Source organism: Candoia aspera, chromosome 9 (assembly GCF_035149785.1).
Source record: "Candoia aspera isolate rCanAsp1 chromosome 9, rCanAsp1.hap2, whole genome shotgun sequence".
NCBI lineage: Eukaryota > Metazoa > Chordata > Lepidosauria > Squamata > Boidae > Candoia > Candoia aspera.
In genome coordinates, this window is record NC_086161.1 from 16873058 (window position 1) to 16884695 (window position 11638).

Consider the following 11638-nt stretch of genomic DNA (forward strand, 5'->3'; position numbering starts at 1 on the left):
GTTCAACTAGCCCCAGACGTGATAACGCAGCTAGCTCAAAGCCGAAAGGACAGCTAGCGGCCGACGGTGCTGGTGGTGAATTGCAAATCCGATGTTCTAAGGATCAACACACCATTGGAACCTGGCATGTAAGATCTATGAGCCAGGGCAAATTGGGTGTGGTTATTGGTGAGATGTCAAGATTAAAGATAGACATTTTGGGTGTCAGTGAACTGAAATGGACTGGAATGGGCCACTTCACATCAAATGACCACCAGATCTTCTACTGTGGACAAGAGGACCACAGAAGAAATGGAGTAGGCTTCATAATTAATAGTAAACTGGCTAAAGCAGTGCTTGGATACAATCAAAAAACGATAGAATGATCTCAGTTCAAATTCAGGGCAAGCCATCGAACATCACAGTGATCCAAATATACGCCCCAACCACAGATGCTGAAGAAGCTGAAGTAGAGCAGTTCTATGAGGATCTGCAGCACCTACTGGACAACACGCCTAAAAGAGATGTTATTTTCATCACGGGAGACTGGAATGCTAAGGTGGGCAGTCAAATGACACCTGGAATTACAGGTAAGCATGGCCTGGGAGAACAAAACAAAGCAGGACATAGGCTGATAGAATTTTGCCAAGACAACTCACTCTGCTTAACAAACACTCTCTTCCAACAACCTAAGAGACGGTTTTATACATGGACTTCACCAGATAGACAACACCGAAATCAGATTGACTACATCCTTTGCAGCCAAAGGTGGCGGACATCTGTACAATCAGTAAAAACAAGACCTGGAGCTGACTGTAGTTCCGATCACGAACTTCTTACTGCACAATTTAGGATCAGACTAAAGAGATTAGGGAAGATCCACAGATCAGCTAGATATGAGCTCACTAATATTCCTAAGGAATATGCAGTGGAGGTGAAGAATAGATTTAAGGGACTGGACTTAGTAGATAGGGTCCTGGAAGAACTCTGGACAGAAGTTCACAACATTGTTCAGGAGGCGGCAACAAAATACATCCCAAAGAAAGAGAAAACCAAGAAGGCAAAATGGCTGTCTGCTGAGACACTAGAAGTAGCCCAAGAAAGAAGGAAAGCAAAAGGCAACAGCGATAGGGGGAGATATGCCCAATTAAATGCAAAATTCCAGAAGTTAGCCAGAAGAGACAAGGAATTATTTTTAAACAAGCAATGCATGGAAGTGGAAGACGGCAATAGAATAGGAAGGACAAGAGACCTCTTCCAGAAAATTAGAAACATCGGAGGTAAATTCCAGGCAAACATGGGTATGATCAAAAACAAAGATGGCAAGGACCTAACAGAAGAAGAAGAGATCAAGAAAAGGTGGCAAGAATATACAGAAAACCTGTATAGGAAGGATAACAATATCGGGGATAGCTTTGACGGTGTGGTCAGTGAGCTAGAGCCAGACATCCTGAAGAGTGAGGTTGAGTGGGCCTTAAGAAGCATTGCTAATAACAAGGCAGCAGGAGACGATGGCATCCCAGCTGAACTGTTGAAAATCTTGCAAGATGACGCTGTCAAGGTAATGCATGCTATATGCCAGCAAATTTGGAAAACACAAGAATGGCCATCAGATTGGAAAAAATCAACTTATATCCCCGTACCAAAAAGGGGAACACTAAAAAATGTTCAAACTATCGAACAGTGGCACTCATTTCACATGCCAGTAAGGTAATGCTCAAGATCCTGCAAGGTAGACTTCAGCAGTTCATGGAGCGAGAATTGCCAGATGTGCAAGCTGGGTTTAGAAAAGGCAGAGGAACTAGGGACCAAATTGCCAATATCCGCTGAATAATGGAAAAAGCCAGGGAGTTTCAGAAAAACATCTATTTCTGTTTTATTGACTATTCTAAAGCCTTTGACTGTGTGGACCATAACAAATTGTGGCAAGTTCTTAGTGGTATGGGGATACCAAGTCATCTTGTCTGCCTCCTGAAGAATCTGTATAACGACCAAGTAGCAACAGTAAGAACAGACCACAGAACAACGGACTGGTTTAAGATTGGGAAAGGAGTACGGCAGGGCTGTATACTCTCACCATACCTATTCAACTTGTACGCAGAACACATCATGCAACATGCTGGGCTTAAGGAATCCAAGGCTGGAGTTAAAATCACTGGAAGAAACATTAACAGTCTCAGATATGCAGATGATACTACTTTGATGGCTGAAAGTGAAGAGGAACTGAGGAGCCTTATGATGAAGGTGAAAGAAGGAAGTACAAAAGCTGGCTTGCAGCTAAAGCTCAAAAAAACCAAGATTATGGCAACCAACTTGATTGATAACTGGCAAATAGAGGGAGAAAATGTAGAAGCAGTGAAAGACTTTGTATTTCTAGGTGCGAAGATTATTGCAGATGCTGACTGCAGTCAGGAAATCAGAAGACGCTTAATCCTTGGGAGAAGAGCAATGACAAATCTCGATAAAATAGTTAAGAGCAGAGACATCACACTGACAACAAAGGTCCGCATAGTTAAAGCAGTGGTGTTCCCCGTAGTAACATGGCTGCGAGAGCTGGACCATAAGAAAGGCTGAGAGAAGAAAGATTGATGCTTTTGAACTGTGGTGTTGGAGGAAAATTCTGAGAGTGCCTTGGACTGCAAGAAGATCAAACCAGTCCATCCTCCAGGAAATCAAGCCAGACTGCTCACTTGAGGGAATGATATTAAAGGCAAAACTGAAATACTTTGGCCACGTAATGAGAAGACAGGGCACCCTGGAGAAGATGCTGATGCTAGGGAGAGTGGAAGGCAAAAGGAAGAGGGGCCGACCAAGGGCAAGATGGATGGATGATATTCTAGAGGTGATGGACTCGTCCCTGGGGGAGCTGGGGGTGTTGACGACCGACAGGAAGCTCTGGCGTGGGCTGGTCCATGAAGTCACGAAGAGTCGGAAGTAACTAAACGAATAAACAACATCTTGATTTGCCTCACTGACATGAAGATGCCACCCTGTTTTCCTCCTCTGGAGACAGAATCCAGAATCCAGAAGATTGTATGTGGGCAGAAGATTTGTCTGATACTTCCAATAACTGAAGGAAAAATTAAGAAGAAGCTTCTATGTGGACACAGCACCTGAAAAGAATCCTCTTTTGACCAGTGCACCGCAAGAAGCAGCATGTGAAGTCAGGCCAAGTGAATTCATCCTAATGCAATTCCTTTGTTTTACTCTTAGAAGTGTCACTTCATGAAGCCACTTTGAGGAAGAGCTTCTTGCCAAGATAAAACATATAGGAGGCAAAGATCAGTAGAATTATAGATGTTCCACAAAGTATGTGTAGGAGGAAGGGGGGTGATAGGAAGAGATTCAGTTTTTAAGCCAAGCAAGCTTCCATTTTGAATATGCTTCATAAGCCAAAGCAGGGATTTGGTAAGACACTGAGTTTGCCCATGTGAGGTACCAAACTAACAGAACATGAAAGATTCCACTTGTCAAAATTAGAAGGAAGTTCTACTTTGAATAATGTTAGGATTGAAATTTCAAAAGTTATCTATTCAGGAAGGTATTTGGACTTGTAGCTGAAGAGGTTTTTAATATTTTTAATTTGCCTGTAGATTCCATTTGGAATCTGTTTTATACCATAGGAGACATTTTGTGATTCTTCTCAAAAAATAAGTGTAAGAAACATTAACTCACTGAAGGCAAAGGTATTTATTTTCATCTAGAGGCAAGGCTTTCTTCCTCAATTAACTGTTCCACACAGCATTGGGAGATTGCTATAATAGAGGGGCCTGCGAAATTCCAATAAAAATCAGTTAATTTAAAAAGCAGAGTAACAGATTTCAAAGATCTATTCTGAATCTTTAAAAGATTTCAGAGATTCCTTCAGTGCAGGGGTCCCCAAACTCTTCAGCTCATCAACCCCTTCATGAAGTTTCCAATTGTTCATTGGTTCCCAAACATGAAAATAATTTAATAATACTAATAACAACAACAACAACACCTTAGTTGCATTGACCCTTGGGGGGTCAATACTGACCACTTTGGGGAACCCTACTTTAGTGTTTGTTTGCTTACTTGCTTTTAATTTCTCTTCCACTGTTTTCAGGATCATTTTTCCTGCCCTAAGAATAGCCGGGAAGCAGACAAGTTGGCAAAGAAGGTAAGATATTACATGGAAAACTTGAGTGAGTCACAAGCCATGTTACTCCCTTGGATGGCAATCAATTTACAGATAAGTTAGAACTTGGTGAGCTGCACTATAAGTTTTTCAAGTCACCACGTTTTCTCTGAATCCATGGTTTCTCTGAATCCATGACCTTTTCATCCTATTTTTTGTCCATTTCTCCAGTTTGCTGTGCAGTGCACAATGGTGCTTGCTTCTGACAACACATGTGATCCAGGGGAAACTGGTGCATTTAGGCAAAGAGCACAGGAATATTGGACTTAGACTGAATCATACTTCTAGTCCATCTAAAATTGTTCCAGCTCCAGCTGGAGATGCTGGAGATCAAATCACAGACCTTTTGTACACAAAATGTGTGTTCTACGTCAAATTTCATTTCTACTTCAAACTTGCAAGCTGACCCTGAGCTGGGAGAAATCTTGTCTCCTGCCTCTAGATTGTGATAGCAGTTGCCAAGGATATGGCAAAAAATTGTGAATTTTATGGAGCAGAAGCAGATTTTGCACAGCTTGTTCTGATCCAGCATCTTTTCTCAATAGCTTTGAAACACTTGTATAATCAAAAGACCACTTGCTGGGCATATATAGAGTTATACATGTTTATTATTACTTTATAAACAGACTGCTCTACACAGAATTAACATTTTGAAATCCTTACTACAGACAATATTGTTTAGGTCTTTGTGAACATTTAAAAAAATAAGAAACTCATGGAAGCAAAGCACTGATGATATAAACAAAATGAGATTTAAATGCCGACTATAGAATGAAATTTCAGCCTAGGTAGAGTTAAATGTCATGCTGAACATTTATCACCAACTGAATTGCTCCTGTATTACTTGAGGGAATATTTCCAAGCCTACATCTTTCTTTCTGCATACATGTGTGATACAGTAAAGATTTTTTTTCCCATTTACATTATTATATTACATTATAATGAAGCAGAAGCAGAAGGTTTATTCAGAATCATTCTTTATTAGAGTCATAGACCAGTATAGGTTTATTATAGTCACTGACCAGAACTGCAAACAGAAACATATTAAGAATAAAAATAAAGCAAAAGCAAAATAAGATAAAATATTACAGTTGGTGGCGGGTTCATTGTTAGACCATCAAAGTCTGCCTAATTTTACAGTATTATAACAAAATTTAGCTACTTTCAAGGAGACCAAATCATGCTGATCTAATAAAAGATCAAAAAGATCAAAATTTCCCAGGTGTTTTACCAGGTAAGGAGTTATAAGGTAGATCCTTGAATCCTTATAGAGGATACAGTATAGCAGGACATGAGCTGTGGTTTTGAATTATTAGAATTTAATAATTCAAATAAGATTAGTCTGCAGATTTATCAAAATGTGTGTTGCCTAATAAGCAGTTCTTCGTAAGAAATTAATTGCTAGCAAAGAACTATTTTAGTACCCTTCATAGAAATGCACTTTGGGGATCTAAACTTTGCTTTCTAAATATTAGTATATGCCACCTTTACACTATTGTTGTGTTAATTCTATGTCACTTCTTTAGTCATAGAGACTCCTGTTTATGGTTAAGTGAACGGTCTTCAAATGAGACAAAAACACCTACTACTATGGGCTATTGGGGAGCTAGGAAGCTACATCAGATAACTGGTGGAATGTAAACTGGTGCATCGCTGGAATGATGTTTGTTTTTTAAGAAAAAAAGCACAGGATAAAGTAGGAAGTTCAGGAAAAGAAAAAAAGTTTTAAAATATATATTTCTGACAGGTTTCAAGCCAGTAATTTCAACTTACAGGGCAAGAGTTATGGACATTGTGCTCCCATCCATAATAAGAGTAGATCTAGAAGGTATTAGAAAGAAACAGGGTGGCAAGAGAGCATTTTTAAGGTGCTTGTTGTAGCTGCATGTATGTGTACTTTTACTTTGTATATATAAGTTCCATTTAACTTTGTGTGAGTGTGTACATTTACACACGGTCATAGAATAATAAGCATGCCTACAGAAATGAAAGGTTGGCAATTGCTTTCCTGGGATTAAAAAAAAAAAATCGAGCACTCAGGGCAGCAAATGAAATGTCCAATGAGGAAATCTAGTAGCCTGCAGTCCCAGGTGGAATACTTCATAAGCTGCTACCAAGGTTTTTCAGTCCAAGCAAGATTTTCCAAAGATGGCTTAGTGTCAGGCCAGTGGGCAAGTGCAGTTTAAGCAGTAAACATGGATATGCCCTACGTCTGCACAGATGCTTCCATTGCCACAATGAACAATCCCGCACGCAAAGGGAAGCCCATTGTTTGCAAAGCGCTACATCAGACTACTGAGTAGTTAAGCCACCATCAGATCCTAGGAAGTATTAGTCTCACCAGGAACAATTGTGCATTGCATCCAGAGGTGGAAAATTGATTCCTGCTGCCATCCCATCCATGCCCTGTGGATATAGTTTCCCCAGGTTCAAATTAGAAGTACCAAGTAAATGGACTCATCATCGACTCTGCATTTTGCAATTATCAAGGTTGTGGAAGTGTGACAAGGGTGAGGGACTTGATTATTGGAAGCAATGTGTTGTGATTCCCTGCTTAAATTCCTCCCCCCGCACCCTTCCCTTTAGGGCATGAGAGCAAAGTGTTCAGCTGCTGCAAAGCAAACCAAGGAAATTTCAGCAGAGAAATGTTTTTCTACTTACATTCAGCATATCTACTTCATCTCTGAAGGCATTGGCACCATATTATATCCACTGAAATTCTCTAGTAAAACAGTTATTTATCACTGCTGTTAATTTTAGGATGTTTCCACAGCTCAGCAGGACAAGGTGACTGGATTATGAAATGCCGGTTTGTTTTTGCTGCAGATCCGAAGGGGAGCTTAAAGAGAGATACACAATGCTTTATTCCATGTGTGAGCTGCTTCCATACATTAATTTCCAGGTGGATGTTTCTGGCTTTCATATCATTTCCCTTAAAAATAATTTTAAAAATTAAACCCTAGATATTAGACCCCAACTTTTCAATATAAGCATCCGAAAGTGCAGAAGGGCAATATTTAAGTTTTAAATATTGATGACTTTAATTTTTCAGTTCTGAGCAGTAGATTCGCTTTCTACTTTTGCAGTCCAGAGGAGCCTTCATTGTATTATCAAAACTGCTTTGCTTGTTGTAAACTGTTAGCCCTTTCTTATCCGTATCTGCTAGAAGGGAAATACATAGGATATGTATTTATTTCTTTATTGCAATTAGATTTTGCATTTCTTCCTGGGTGCTGCATCTAATGTCACTGAAGTGAACTTAGTGCTTTTAAACCAGCTTCCTTGTGAGGAAGAGAAGGGTATGGAGAAGATAAGACTGTGCTGGGGCATGACAGCTGTCTTCAAATATCTGAAAGGTTGTCATGAAGACGACAGGGTAGAATTTCTCAGTATTGCTTCAGAAAAAATGACAATCGGTTTAAATTACAAGGAAGCAGATTTCAATGGACTTTGGGACAAATTCATTGACAACAGGATCTGTTCCATGATGAAACAGACCACCAGAAACTGGTGATATTGTATCCATGAAACATATTGTGATATTGATGAATTAATGAATTTTTAAAGATTTTGCAAAATATAAATTGATTGTATTTTTGTTATCTGCCCTTAGTGGGACAGTAACTCAGATGCTGCTGAAAAGAATCGCTTAGGTTTAAAACTTGAGCACCTCCTAGTTTTGTAACTTAAGATTTCTTTAACCAAATGAATTGAAAATATCTATTCTTCAAGAGTTTTATTCCTTTCATTATATTATAAGTATTTATCACGCTTGTAATTATCATCTTTTATATCAAACACCATGAATATTTCAGGCCTTTCACCACCCCTCTAAAGAACATCAGACCTACCGAATTTCAGACAAGTTGGACAAAATGTTAAATGTGCAAACTCATTCAATAATAGTTAACATTCATTTAGTTCTAAATTTATTTTCAGAATGAATGTGCAACTATCACTTGGATCATCATCTCCCACATTTCCAAATAAGAATTTCTATGGAGCAGAATTGCCATGTCTGTATGGATTTAGAGGACAGGAAACAGTCTAAATGAACCATTAGCATCCTTAAGCTTATTAGGACTCAAATCCCAAAATTCCTAGCCAACTTCAACAGCGAGAAATGCCACACCCTATACAAACATGGGGTGCCAGTTTGGAGGAAGATAGTCTAGCTAAGATGGGGATGACTTCAGGTTATAGGTAACTGCAGCTAGCTATGATGGGAAAATGTCATGTGCATAGTGATGTCACAATGCAAACCAAGTCCTTACATACTTGTGTCCTACAGAAGATACACAGGTATGCCTTCCTTTTTTATTATATGCTCTCATACTGGGGAGTTTTGTGATTTTTATTGGTCTGGGCCTCATACCAGAGGACTCAAGTTTATATAGCTTTAGATGTTATATCAGGGTAACAGCTCCACCTGGGGGTGGTTGGCACCATAGCACCCCTATTGATTGTCATTCCATCTCCTCTTGGATTTTACATGTATTATCTTATTTATAATTTTAGAGTGTAATTTAGGTTTATGTTTTTATTATTACTTTTATTGTAAACCGCCCAGAGTCCTGCACTGGGGGGAGATGGGCGGTGACATAAATTTAAATAATAAATAAATAAATATTAGTTATTGACCAGCGGGAGGCACTGTATGACCAGTTTCATTCTAATTGGGATACCTACACCTGAAGAAGCCCAGTAAAGATGAAATTGATCATGTAGTGCCTCCTACTGGTCAGTAACTAATATCCATAACATATTTGTGTCCCAATGCCAGATGCAAGTGTGTAAACTGTGGGATCCGCATGGTGACATCATGATGTACATTTCCTCATGCCCCTCACTTTGTACACCCCTGTGGATGTCTGTTTCAGGCAAGACATGGGAGTTACTTGCCAACATCCTAGGAAAAGATACAAAAGAGAGAGAGTGGTATATGAGTGCTGTGCTTCATCTTTGCTTATTTTATGTTTAACCTCTTGATAAAAGCTGAATGTTGCTCAAAATGGAGACAGCCATGGTTTTATGGAGGAGAGCAGTCTGTCCTGTTCCTCCTTTCTAATTCAACAGAAGTGTGAAAAGGACACAGCAGTAGGTCCAGCCCACTCAGCACACAACTTCTGATATATTCCTAGTGGGGAAACATAAATAATCTGCAAAAGTTTAACTGATCGGTCTGTTTGCAAGACTATTATAATGGGAATTCATAATAATAATTGCAATACCGAATGAGCCACAGTTAACAAAAGTATTTTAAATGGCACAGGATTTTATTTTATTTTGGTAACAATCTAAATTGTAAAACCCTTTTTTAATCCCTTTTTCTTATCTACAAATCATCCCAATGCATGGAAAATCAAATTGCTTTCTTGATCTCATTAATCTTCGTTAGCAGAAAACAAGCATGGCCACACACACACATCCTGCAGAAGTAAATACTATTGCCAGATTTCTGAATTGGCATTGAGCCTGTGAAAAACATATACATATCCCGTTAAGAATATGAAAGACTCGACTTCAAGAATGATAGGTATGTATGTTAATTCAAACATACAAGGTAATTTCTCATTAAAATATGCTAAAGATTTTCTTGAGTCAGGCTCAGTTCTTGGTGACTACCTTCAGATCGTTTTATTGAGGATAGTTTGTAAGTAAAGGTACATTTCAATTCACTGTTTCCTTCAACTTCCCAATCTAGCCTATAGCTTTGGACTTCCTTGATATTCTTCCATCCGAGTACTAGCCAGTTTGTCACTACTAAGTTTTTGCTGAGATCAACCAAGGCCACCTGCTATAGACACTATTCCTAAACCCTAATCTGTACTGGAAACTTACTCATAATACATTGAAGGGAGAGAGGATTGAGCAAGGTCTGGCAACTCCTTTTGCAGCTGGAGTTAACATTTGTCTATGATTCAGTGAGTCAGGGAAAGAAATCCCCCCTTTTTTTTAATTACTGATCATGGCTTAAGGAAATCCTATTAGCCAAGACCCAGCACAAGCTTGGAAAGATCTTTTCAGAATCATGTACACCAAACCAGTGCAGGAGATAATTCAAAATAAGCTCACTCTAAACAAATGGCTACCAGTTTCTTCCCCTGAAATGGCCAAAATTGAATTCAGGTTATGAAAGCCCTAGGCATCATTCTACCTGAATGCTTAAATCCAACTGTGCTGGTAGGCACCCCTATTTGCATTTCTCTTCATTCATATTGATTGATCAGGACTGGGATGTGGCAATAGTAGACCCAATATATAAAAAAATGAAACAGGAGCTCTGGCCAACTCTAGGCCTATTAGTCTTTTGAGCATAACAAGTAAGCTGTACTCTAAGCACCGATTAAGGGAATCTGAAGGCATAACTAGAAGAAGTTAGATTCCAAGAAGGACACTCCACCATAGATCATATACTGGTACTCCATCACCTTACACATATGGATTTGCACAAATTAAAATATTTGTGTGTTCCTTCTCAACTGCAGCTGACCCTGTCTCATGAAGAACCCTGTGCAAAAGTCTTCAAAATACAAATATATACAAGCACCCACTTATCTTAATCCAGAAACTGCATGACACCACTCTCAGAGTGAGGTTTGACCCACATGGGAAGCTCTTTAGACTGATATGGCAGGGTCGCATACTAGCTCCAACCCTGTTCAACCACAAAAACCACAGCTCTGCCTAACTGCCTAAATGATCTCAACTTCTATGCCCCCAAAATTGCTGGGTGCAGAATCCCTCTCCTCCTTTATGCAGATAATGCAGCAATCATTTTATGCATTCCCATTGGACTTAAATGGCCTTGAAAGCCACAATTCAATTCAGCAAAGTGAATAAGCTGACTATAAATTACCAAAAATCAATAGTCCTGGTATCTGCAAGAAAACCAAAGCAGTGCATTTGGATAATAAATGGAAATAAAATCAAACAGGTCCTTACCTTTAGATATTTGGGAATGCTTTTCCATGGCCAGGGAATTTGGAAAGCCCACTAGGAACACATTGCCCAAACAGCTTCAAAATCTTCCATTGCTACTAGGAGGTTCTTTTATACCAAATCAAGGGAATTAATAGCAGCCGCTGTAAAAATGTTTGAGGCTAAAACCCTTGCTCAAATCTTATATGGAGCACAGGCAGAGCTTTACTGTATATGAAGGAAAATGCTCTCAAACCTATGCAAACAATATTTCTAAGGTCCATACTGGTGGCTCCAAGGTGTGCCCCCAATACAGCACTTAGGCTCAAGATAGGAATGCCCAAGATAGAAGTAATGGCATGGCAGTTGGTTTAACATATTGGTTGGAGATAACATTCTTGTCATGTTCTCATTCTAATGTATGGTTAACATTGTAACGTTTCACATGTCATTTTCTGTTCCGTGTTCTTTCACCCGGGGTTTTTCCATTCTTTCGCCCTCTCTTGTTTTGAGGGCTTGGAATGCATGTTTGGGTTTGCGCTCCTGTTCAAGGTTACTTTCCCAGGCGCGTCTAACGGC

General features: G+C 39.3%; 1 long non-coding RNA gene across 1 annotated transcript; it reads right to left on the minus strand.

Moving 5' to 3' along the window:
- Positions 1-3706: 3706 nt before the first annotated feature.
- LOC134502659 (uncharacterized) lies at positions 3707-11418 on the minus strand. The gene is made up of 3 exons (XR_010068473.1): positions 11084-11418; positions 6800-7070; positions 3707-3749 (listed from the first exon to the last, which is right to left on the minus strand). It is a non-coding gene; the product is annotated as an uncharacterized LOC134502659 (long non-coding RNA).
- Between the last annotated feature and the right edge of the window lie 220 nt (positions 11419-11638).